Genomic DNA, 12,109 nt, shown 5'->3' with positions numbered 1-12,109 from the left:
GTCGTAGAGAAAACTTAAGTTACCCTGCACACAGCCCAGAATCTAGGCAAGAGGAGTGGTAAGGGAGCTGCAGTGAGCAATACAGGAAGCTGATAATACAAGTTATTTTCAGAGGTACCCAGCAGACCTCGGGCTGACTGTTGAAGATGTCAGAGAGGCTCCAGAACCACACAGCCCACAGCCGCTGTGGCGGGAAGCTGAAAAAGGCCGGGGGGAAGGAAAGGAAGAATGGAAGGAAGGAAGCAAGGAAGGAAGGGCCGGTTGCTGCCGGCTGCTCCCGCCCTGTCCCTGAGCCCTGCCTCTGGGCCCTGCCCCTGGGCCCCGCCACAGCGCCCCCTGGCAGTGACAGCGGCAGCGTGACCCTCAGCCCCGGCGTGTTATAGCAAATAACCGTCCGCCACCCCCAGACAAGGGGCGGAGCTACCTGCTAATTTAAATAACTCGGTGGCTCATTTGCATGCCGCCAAGATGGACGGCCCTGGGATTGGCCGGCTGCGAGGCAGCCCCCACTGCCGGCCCCTGTGCCCACGGAGGGGGCGGGGTCACCCGAGAGAGGGGAGGGGACATTGGGCTTATTTGCATAACGGCCCCGCGCGTGCGACGGTGGGAGGCGGCGTTGGTGCCTGGAGCGAGTTCCGATTTTGAATCTACGGCGGCAGCACCTGGAAGGCGGGAGCTGCGGCAGGCGCCGAACGCAGAGGCAAGAGCTGCTGCGGGACGCGGGAGCACAGGTACCGCTCGCCCCCCGGGGCCGCGCGCGGCCGGGCAAAGCAGCACTCGGTGCGGAACGCTGCCCCGCGCGGAGGTGGCGGCCGCGGCGTGCGCATGCTCCGGGGCCGCAGCTTTGCACACGCGCCGCTGCGCGCACCCACGCTCGGTCGGAAGCGCAGCGCAGTTGGGCGCGCGCTGCATGGGAGCACGTGACCCGGCTCCAGTGCAGGCGGCGGCGCGCATGCGCAGTGCTGTTTTCGCGCAGAGGTGGCAGCAGGTGGGGAGCGGGGAGCGGGGAGGCGCCCTCCTTTGCTCCCCACGTGTGGAGGGATCCCCGCGGCAGCTGCTGCAGCTCACAGGTAGGTCTGGTGTGGGGCAGGGCACTGCTGGTGCACTCTGCTGAGTCCTGCAGGCGCAGAGAGCAGAGCATCAGCAAGTTGTCTGTGTTCCATATGACGCATCGGCGAGGTGGAGGCGCCACCTGCACCGCGCTGGGCAGGTGTTTGGGTGGGACAGTGGTGTGGCTGGCTGGCACCTCAGAAGCATTTCCTTCCTCTCTGCCTGGACTGGGGATGGTGTGGTGGATGACAGCGGTGGTGCTGCGTGCCACCAGTGGATCTCCTCACACCTGCAGCGGGTGTGGATGTTGAGTGTTGCAGTGGATGGGGTGTAGAAGCAACGAGGAAAAAAACATTTTTTTTGTTACTGTGCTCAGTGGTGCGCTAATGAACTTTAGATTACAGTTTCTGAAGCGTATGGGCATGCACATCTACTATAAAGGAGGGTGTTTGACGGGGGAAGACCTAGCTGTGCCTTATTTATGTGATGTCATCAGTAATCAAGGCCAGAGTGGCTTCTCCAGGTTGTCGTGGAGGCCCACATCAAACAAAATGGCAAAAGTTAATAGGTTAAGTAGTGTGGTAGTGTAAAGAAGGTATGCTTGAACTTCTGATTTTCTTTGAACTTAAGCATTATGAAATGTAGTGTTCATGATTAAGTGCCTCACATTTTAATTCATGTGACTTTAAGGCCTGTTAGAGGTGTGGCACTGTCCTCAAGAGGTTTTTTCGTTTAACACATATATATGCTTCTTAGTAGATCTCCTAATCTTTGATAGATACCCAGTGGAAATGCCTACATTAGATTATATTGTTGCATAATAGTAATATTGAAATAAATCTACATGTTGTAATTTGACCGTTAACACAGATTTGTTGAATGGAAAAATCAGATGGAATTGTTGATGGAAAAATATTATCTCAAAGGAGCAAACAGCTCAACTGTTCTAGGCAGCAGTCAATAACCTTACAAATGCAGCCATCATGCAGTCACAGAAAAATAACACTTGAACATCTAGAGAGCTTATTTAACATGCTAATTTGTGGAAGTGAGAGTATGTTAATAAATACATTTGGTCAATACCCCAGATTGTACAAGAAAATACAATATAATGAATAAATTTATTGGGATTCACATCTGCAAGATAAAGATAATCTGCAGGCATGATGTTTGGCTCTCTTTTGCAAGTTAAAATGTACTTGGGGCCAGTATTTGTTATACCAGTTTGATCTAGTTACAATTATTACAGTTATTAATATCTACTTCATGTTTTTTAAAATAAAAATGTGAAGAATGCGCTTACCTTCTGTAAGCTCTGCAGAAACAGCAAATATCAATGTGAGAAATACGTTTTTCTGATTAGGTACTGGTTTGTGCAGTCCTGTGGAAAGGTATGAAGGAGAGTATTACCTTGAATATGCAAGAATTCTTTGGAGGGGAAAAAAACTAACACAAAACTTACTGCTATTAGATATGTGAATTTGGGTAGGTAATTTCTGTTTCCAGGTCCCTGAAATGAGACTAATGTTACTGTCAGACCTATCATAAAATGAATTCACTAATGACTGCATGAGGGCTTCTGCAATTCATGAATCATGGCAAATACTCCCACTATTTATTCCTCGAGTTTGGCAGTTATCTTATTTTGTATACTCCAGAGGTATCAAATCAAGTTCCTATGTCTATATAATCCAGAAAGGAAATGCACTAATAATTTTGAAAAGCAACACATTTTTTTGATAAACGCCAAATAATTAAAATACAGAAAATCTTGTGTTGTCACTAACTGTTGTAAGTGCTCATTGTGTGTTCTTTTTCAAAGACTCTTAAGAGGTCTTTGTGTTCTCATAGTTATTTTCTCAGTTTAGGAGACTTAATATGTTGCTTGGAATACAAGGCGCTTTATCAGCTGTAACCTTGCTACCAAGTGTAGCAGTGTTGAATCGATAGTTCCTGTGATATTGCGGAACAATATTGTAGTTTGCTTTACGAATAATTAATTTAACAAGACTATCTTGAATGTTGTGTAGGCTTGAAACTGATCATAACAGAGTTGATTCAAATAAGGATATAATAATTACATAAATCACTTGAAACAGTCATTTTGATGCTCTTATTGAGGGACTTCTTAAATCTGATTTTCTATCCATTACAAAGTCTGTTTTCAAGAAGATGCTAATCCCAGTAGATAGGCATACATGCCATACTCTGCCAGGTTTGCTGATACGTCCTGCTTTAGCTTGTATTGCTATGCCGATTTCAGGTATTTAGGAGATCAACATTAACTGTAGTATGTTAGTTTTCCTGTAAAGGCTCTTTTAGTAATGCTTCTGTTCAGGACATAGAGACAGGAAATATGCTATAATATAGACATATGCTTTTCTCCCAGCACAGGAGTTGATCTTGCTAACCAAGAGGCTGAACAACCAATGAACAAAAATGGTTTAATTTTAAATACTACTGATTTTACATAATCTGTTGCAAATAGAAACATTTTACACATTAAAAATTTAAGAAATCTTATTTTAGTAACTGATTCCTAATTAGTAAATAAATACTCATTTTTATTGTGTTTGATTGTGGGTTTTGGGAGAAGGCATTTTTTATGTTACAAACGGACAATATTTCCACAGTGAATAGCAGTTGACTAAACCGGATACTGATTTTCTTTCCAAAATGAAAAAAAACCACCCAAGTTTTTCCCCATCTAGATTTTTTTTAATAGTATAATCACTAATTAGGATTATCTGGGCTTACTGTCAGAAATTGTATTTATGCCCAAAATCTCAAGATTATTCATAAAATGGAGATATTAAGGCCAAAAGACCCTTCACCAGTATGTTGCTCTTCCTTAGTTTGCAGGTTGAATGCATTTTTTTCCATTTCCTCTCCACTTGATGTTTTTCTGTGTTGTGGGCTAGTTATATGTTTGTTATGAGTTTATTTTGGAAATTACTGCAGTGACACAGATGTACATCATAGTTTTCGTAAGAGTTATTAGATGAGGAAAATGAGTTGCAAGTTATAAAACTTACTATGGTATGTGAATGTTGTGGGGGTTTTGTTTGGTGGGTTTTTTCCTCCCCAGTGTATTTTAATGTAATATTTCTCTTAAATGCAGTGAGAGCTAAGATTGTTAATATTTTTCAGTTAAATCTGCAACTGGGCTCTTTACTTCTCTTCAGTACATGTCATTACTTTGAGATTTACCTACACAAAATGATTGGGAACTCATAAGTTGACCAACACAAATGATGGTTTCATGATGTATATTCATCATTCTGGTATTTCAGATATACTTACTGCACTGTGCTCTACTGAATGAAAAAAATGCTCTCCTGTTTCCACCATACTGTAAGAAACTGTTCATCAAGCAGCAGTGACTTATCCAAACACAGAGATAGGATTGTTGTGGAGGAACAAAAAACTAGATTTTTTTTTTCCTGACAGCTCATTAAGAAGCAGAGAGAAAGTTAGGTTGTTATCTGAAGTGATCTCTGTAATCAGCTGTTTTTGTCAAGTTGGATAGTTGTAGAGTGTCTTAATATCCGAATAAAGTTTAGATGTGAAATGGGTAATGCTATTTAAAATTTCTATAGCTCAGTCTTGTTTTGGATATTAAAGCCTGATGTCTGATTGCAAAGAAGATAATTGTAAAGTATTCTAGCTTTGAGATTTTTAGTCAGGAGGATCTGGAGCATAGGTTTTGTCAACCTTTGAGTTCTGGTTATCATTTTAAAAGCAAAATTTCGCATGATGTGCGACTTAATTTTCATTTCCCTGAAGAGATTTTTTTGCGTCATTTGTGGTGTGTTTAGGTATCTTACCTTTTTTGTTTGGGGATTTTTGTTACTTTAATTTTCCAATAGGGGAAATAGGGGTCAGAAAATCCTTGAGTTCCTATGTAGAATGTTTAAGTCTCTGGAAGTGTCTGATCATTAAAGTTCATTGTCAGTAAACAAAGCATAATACCTTTAATCTTCTGATAACTCATCATATGGTGCTGCCTCTTGGATACAAGCCATCTCCTCAGGCAGTGCTCCAAAATCTCTGCCTTTTGGCAGTCCATGATTTTTTCCAAAATTCCTGGGAGCTTGTTGCATGATGAACGCTACTCAGTTACTCTATATAGCAGTGGTTGCTAGAGGGGATGTGTAGAGAGGATGTTTCCTTTGAACATCCAGTGTAGCACAGGCAACTGTGGTGCCAAAAGGAGATGTGCTCCTGTAACAATAACTTCTGAAGTATCTCAAAGCCCCTCCTATGCTGGTGGTATCTCTTTTTTCACTTGAGATGTAGTGGGCATCTGTTCTTTGATACCCTCAGCTCCAAAACCCTAGTAGTCAATCTTGAGTTTCTTCTGATGTTTTCTGCCAGAGGCTCCAGGTGAGGCCATGCTCCCCAGCTGCAGTGTAGAGTATATTTTGCACAGCTGGTCCTGTCCTGACAGGCCCAAGAGTTACTGCATGAGTTATTTCCTGTTTGATATGCTCGAAGGCTTGTTGTTGCTCAGGGTCCCACTCAAAATCATTCTTCTTTTGGGTTACTCAATGGAGAGGGCTCAAAGCTGACCCTAAGATGGAATATGCATTCTGCAGAACCCCACAAGGCCTAGGAAAACTTGTGTTTCCTTCTTGTTAGCTGGTAGAGACACAACTGCTATCTTGTCCACATCCATAGGCAGGTGATGGTGTCCATTCTGCCATTTCATTCTCAAGAACTGAATCTCCTGTGCAGGTCCCTTGACTTTGCTTTTCTCTATGGTGAAATCAGCTTTCAGAAGAACGTAAATTACTTTTTTTCTCAAATACTACTTTTGTCTTGTTGCCACACACAATGACACCATCAGTGTATTGTAGATGTTCAGGGGCATCACCCTTTTCCAGTGCAGTTTGGATTAGTCCATGAAAAATGGTAGGGCTGTGCTTCTACTCCTGGGGCTGTTGATTGCAGGTGTGAATCATCCCTCCATGTGAAAAAAGACTGTGGCTTGCACTCTGCTGCCAAAGGGATTGAGAAAAATGCATTGGCAGTGTCAATTGTAGCATACTACTTGTCTGCCTTTGACTCCAGTTCATATTGGAGCTCTTAACATGTCTGGTACAGAAGCACTCAGTGGTGGCATTCCTTCATTCAGGCCACAATAGTCTACTGTTAACCTCCACCCTTCATCAGACATCATCAGACTGTTGCACTGGCTGTATGGGACTATTAAAAGGTGAGTGAGTCTTGCTGATCACTTCTTGGCTCTCCAGTTGACGAATCAACTCATGGATGGGAGCCAGGGGGTCTTGGTTTGTGCAATATTGCTGCTGGTGCACTAATCCGGTCGCAGTTGGCACCTCTTTTCTTCAACTTGGAGCAGCTCCACAGTGAAGGGCTCTTCTGAGAGGTCAGGCAGGATAGACAGCTGTTTGATTTTTCTCTGTATTCACAGTGTCTACACCAAAGCCCATCAGTACCCCTTTGGATCCCTGAAGTACCCTCTTCTGAGGTAGTTGGTGCCAAGGATACAAGGGTCCTCTGGGCTTTTCACAATAGAGTGCTTTTCCCACTTGTCCTGTTAAGTTCACTTCAGCCTCCAATACAGCCAATTCTTGGCATCCTGCTGTAACTCCAGAAATCTGGATGGGTTCTGTGCCCCTGTACCCCGATGGCACCAGCATACACTGCACCAGTGTCTACCAAAGACTTAACATTTCTGTGGGTCTGAAGTGCCAGGCCATCAAATCCACACAGTGCAGTATACCCAGTCATCCCATCCTTCCTCCTGGCTGAAGGCAGGGACCCTCTATTCCTGTTCCTGGTCAGAGCATTCATTGTTTGACCCTTGCAGTGCCAGACCAGAAGTCCCCTCACCAGGAGCAAGTGAGGTGATTTCAGTTCTTCTGTGTCTGGTAGAGGGTTGATTGCCACCTTGTGTCTCTACAAGCACTGTGCTGACATCTTTCTTGACCCTTTCTTAACGCTGTCTTCCCTCTCAGTCTGCATACACAGGCTTCCAGCTTAAAGGTGGGTTCTCCATCCCACTTACTCATGTCCTCCCCCGTTTACACAGGAAGAACCACAGTGCACCATGCAGCATGTGCTAGGGGCCCCCTTTCTCTCTGACTGGAGCAGGAGAGGACTGATTTCCTGGGGCACCCCTGACAGCCAAGGTGCTGGCCTGTGGGTATAAGGAGGTACAAAGACTTTCTTCAAAGTTTTGGAGCCAAGATGACACTTTCTCCACAATTGATATATCTGTATCCAGGCAATACATTGCTGCCAAGGCGTTAGAATATGATGGGGCACTTCAAATCAGATCACCTTCCTCCACATGGCTCACGTGCACAGGACATCCTATGGATCTTTGGAGACCTCATCAAAGTCTAGATCACTGCAGATAACTTCCAGTATCACTATTTCTCTCAGGTACTGGATGCCTTCATCTGCGGTAGTCTGTGTTCCTGGGAAGTTCACAAGATCTTCCTTGAATGGATACCATGCCCTCATACTTGAGAGGAGCTGTCTCCAGAGACTGCATATTGCTGCATCTTTTCCAATTTTTCTCTCAGTTCCCCAGTTTCTAGCAAGGAATCTTGGCTGTTGGGCTTCGTTGCCTTCTAGTTGCTGACTGTTGGCCCCATCATTGGGGCAGCCAGACAGCAATCCACTCACCTGGATGGTGGCTGTAATATTTCCACACATCTTGAAGTTCTGAGGAGGTCAGGGACTGGGTATTTTCTGCTTCCTGTCTAAATTCTGTCACTCCTTCCTCCTATTTGTTGAAGGACCAGCCTCTTGATCAAACCTTTCCTCCTCTTCCTCCTCCCTTATTAATCGATGATACGGACCCATTGTTTTTCTTGTCCACTGTTTCTTTTTCACTCCTGGGCAATTACTCTAGTTGTTTGTGTCTCTATCTCAACCATGGTGACCTCGGATCCAGTTTGGGTCCCTGTCTCAAGCACAGTCCTCTGAGAGTACTGAACTGTGGCTTGATAGGCACAGGCCAGGCCCATTACAGTACTAAAAGCTGTTGGTTTTCACTGGGGTAGACAAGGCACCCTTCTGTCAGGTGGCACGTCTGTCAGTGTGCCAGGGTTTCTTGCCTGTTCAGGTATGTGAAATCCCAGGTTATGGGAGGTGATAACTGTCCTAGGAATCTGGCCAAATACTTCCACACATCCTAGACCCTGGGACCAGCTGCCTCAGGGCAGATTTCAATATTGCCTCACCTAAAAGTTGCCTTCTCTTACACCAGGATGAGACCAAATTCCCCAAAACCCATAATATGCCAACAGTATTAATTAATAGTATTAAACAGGTCATGTAAGGGTTAGCAAGGACCTTGGGAGCCTACATAACAAAACCATCCACGTCAATCCTGGGCAGGGAGAGGAAAGTGTATTCCCTCATCCTCCCCACAAAATAGCTCCCCCACCACAGCAAGGCCATCGATGCCAGGGCAAAGCACATAGCCATTATTTCTATTAACATCTTCCCAAGCTTAGCAAAATAGAGATAAGCAGTTCAACCAACAAACTCCATGACCCACCCAGCAGCTTGCCACTTAATAACTACTATAGCTATAGCACACTTAATATAAAACTGCTGTTGTCTCGTGCCCCTTGTTGGGCACCAGAAAGGACTGTGGTGAGTTGACCTTGGCTGAACTCCAGGTGCCCATCAAGCCTCTCATTCCCTCCTCCCCTCAGCAGAATGGGGTGGCTGGGGGGCACGGTGAGTAAGATTAAAAAACTTAATGGGTCAAGATAAAGGCAGTTTAATGAAGCAATACCAAAGGTCACGTGTGTGGAAGCAAAGGAAAAGAAAAGATGTTATTCTCGACTTCTCATTAGCAGGCAATGTTCAGCCACTTCCTGGGAAGCAGGGCTTCAGTATGCATAGTGGTTGCTCCAGAAGATGTCATAAATAATAAATATTTTTTCTCCTTTCTCACTTTCTCCTCCTTTCTTTTGGCTTCCATGTCTAAACAGACATCATATGGTATGGAGTATCCCTTTGGTCAGTTTGGGTCAGCTCTGCTGGCTATGTCCCTTCCCAAGGTCTTGCCCACCCCCGGCCTACTGGTGATGGGGGGAATGTTGGAGGGGCAGCCTTGATACTCTGCAAGTGCTGCTCAGCAGTAGCCAAAATGCTGGTGTGTTATCACCCCCTTTCTAGCTACCAGTACAAAGCACAGCACTATGAGGGCTGCTGTGGGGCTCAGACAGACCCAATACATTGATGTTCATGAGAAGGTTGGAAAATGGAAGCTCTGTCTTCAATTTTCTAGTCATAAGTTAAAATTTAATTTGCTGAGGTGATACTGCATTGTGTTGGCATGTCATCAAAAGAGGGCAGAGATAAGCTTGTTCGGAGTTTTTATTACGTGTTTAAGAGAAATCTAAACATAACAGGTTAGGTTTAAATTCTGTTCTGAATCTTCTTAAAATGCCTGGTTTTCTAACTTACTTTTTATTTTAGCTAGCCTATATAGCTGCCACCTTAAGCAACAATAAGAAATTGTAGTCCCATGTAAATACAGGAATTCCACATTAGTGGAGGTTAATTAATATTTTCTTGACCAAAGCCTTCTCAGACGAGTTATTTCACTCCTAATATTGTGTTTAATTAAATGTCATTAATTAGTTTGGTTGGTATTTTTTAACATATTAACACACCTGTGTATGTTAACTGAAGTACCCTGAAGCGAACTCAAGTAAAGGCATATGGTTTCTTACCATTCAGCTAGACTTTTTGCAACTAGGTGTCTGTAACATGTCAGTACCTCTGCATGTTCATGAAGCTTTCTGACAAGGTAAGAGGACTGACTGCTGCAACTGGAGTGTGACGTGGATTCTGTTTCCTCTGGCTCGGTGAAAGTGTTCTCTGATTTATTTATTTTTTTTGCCAAGTAGTTATGCCTATTCAAACCTATTTAAGTCATTGAATTTCCATATATCAAGTTCCAAGATGGAATTTTAGAGAATGTGGTGGTGTAGAAGTGCAGATCTTGGGTTCTGGATTAGAACCTCCCTAGGTTTTTGTTGAACTTCTAAGACTGGACATCAGAATTAACCTTCTGATATAGGAACCTTGTAGGTGTAATAAACATAGAATTCTATTCAAAACATTGCTACTGTGGAAATGAAAATATATGTATGTTTGCATACAAATGAAATATTAAGTTTGGATTTTGAAATGTTAAAAGTTACTGTCAATCCCTGTAAACTGAAGGTGTTCTATGTATTAAGTTCAGAGTAAGCAACATGGGATTGTAACTGGCTAATAGAAAACATTTCTTTTGAACTTGTTGTAAACTTGATTTCTGATTTAATAGTAGTTCTTGGTGAAGAAAAGCTTTAGTGTGGTGGGTAATTTAAAATTAATTTTAATGAAGTTGTTCTCCAGGCTTCACAAATTTGAACTTGTCTTTTGGACATTTGAACTTCAAGCATACTTTAATTTAGTCCTCTACATCTGTGCAGTATTATCAAAGATTATAATAATCAGTGTAGCTGTTTACATGTATGTGTCATGCGCTGCTTCTTGCATTGAAGATCATCCTAATACAAGGACGAAAGGAAAAGCCAGATGGTGCATTTCAACATTTTTAAAGTTTGAAATACTGTGGTGCTGATAAGTCTATCAGACAACTACTGCTGGCATGATTAATCAGTCCTGAAATAACCAACTACAGCTGGCAACACACATGCACAGTTATATAAGTTTATAGATGTTTTCATAAAAGAGGTAGATTGGAGGGCATATTTTCCCACTTTGGGGGGGGGGGGCTTACCATGTTGGGTTGATTGTGGGTCATAGGCTGTATTGTGGTAGAAGGTTAGAAATAATTGAACACTAATTCAGTTCAGGATCACCCCATGTGCTCTTGCAGGTACTTTGTTTTAAAATAGCCATACTTGTTTTTTGTAGAAGAGGTGTACATGGTGAAGTGAGGCAGGTATTGAAGAGTTCCCTCTAGAATTGATCCACTGTTGCCTAGAGAAGAGCACATGATTTGTATTACTGAACAGATATTAGAGATGAACCTGTATCATATTTAGTCTGATTCCATTAAAATTGTATATTTGTTTGATAACCCCCCCCCTACCCACCCCACAGATTCCCAAACCACTTATTTAGGAACATACTACTCAGTATAGTTACAACAAGATTCCAGCAAAATTCCGGATGGGATTCTAGATATGTCTCTTCTTCAAAAAAATAACATGACATACCATATCATTTATAAAGAATGCTATACTTGATTTCTGTGGGTGCTGAAGTTCTGGAGTGTTCTTGAGGTTTTTTTGCTAGCTTCCTTATTTCTAAAGTGAACTTCCTTCCCCCACCCCCCCTAAGTAAAACTGTTTTATTGGGCAACTAATATTACACAGTTTTTCAAAATAGGTGGTGCTGTGAAAAGGTATAGATCAGTTTCTTAAGGGTTGGGTTTGTTGGGGTTTTTTTGGGTGGTGCTGGTGATTATTTTTTTAAGACTGAAATGAGGCTGCTTTTAAAAAGTATTCCCTAACGTTTGTTAGTTCTATGCATGATTTGGCTCTGTATCTGTGGCTGTTAATATGTGACATAAATTCTGAACTGCCTGGAGTCACGAGGGATTTGAAGTATGGGATACAAATCCTGCATCACAGACCTAGCAGGGCTGCCTCTCTGTGGTTTCTGGTTTATTTTAGTTTTCTCTTTACCAGCGGTGCTCCAAGCAGCTGCAGTGTTGCAGCTGTGCATTAACAGTTTCCTGCCTGTCAAAGAAACCATGCCTTTGCCGCCCCTCTGCCTGTGCAGTTTGTTGCAGTGTGGAAGAGAAGGAGGTGCTTTGCTGTGTAAATATTTTATCCACTGCTCAGTTGTCACTGGGGCTGGTCTTCAGTGCACAATGCAGCCATCTTAATCAGATTTTCAGTGCAGCTGAGACAGTGCAGTTTCAAAATGGCTGACAAAGTGCTCTTCATTGCAGCAGATTAGCTTGACTGTATGCAAATGAACAGAGCTGTTGGCATCATATGCTGCAGACCTTAGAGGTAAGCACCAGCTCTGCTTTGCTAAG

At 43.1% G+C, this 12,109-nt stretch overlaps 1 protein-coding gene across 3 annotated transcripts in view; it reads left to right on the top strand.

Moving 5' to 3' along the window:
- The first annotated feature begins 263 nt into the window (after window positions 1–263).
- The window catches only part of ATF7IP (activating transcription factor 7 interacting protein), a 114,172-nt gene continuing 102,326 nt past the window's right edge, over window positions 264–12,109 (top strand). Inside the window, exon 1 of one of the 3 annotated variants that reach the window (XM_080393100.1) lies at window positions 264–731. The gene's annotated coding sequence lies outside the window, so the exon portion shown is untranslated. Of the gene's footprint in view, window positions 732–774; window positions 1,071–5,159; window positions 12,084–12,109 lie in introns of those variants that run through there. The other 2 variants (XM_080393104.1, XM_080393105.1) reach the window with 2 other exon arrangements.

Source organism: Falco punctatus (genome assembly GCF_963210335.1).
Source record: "Falco punctatus genome assembly, chromosome: 6".
NCBI lineage: Eukaryota > Metazoa > Chordata > Aves > Falconiformes > Falconidae > Falco > Falco punctatus.
Note: the sequence above shows the minus strand (reverse complement) of the source record. Positions and strands in the feature narration are given on the sequence as shown.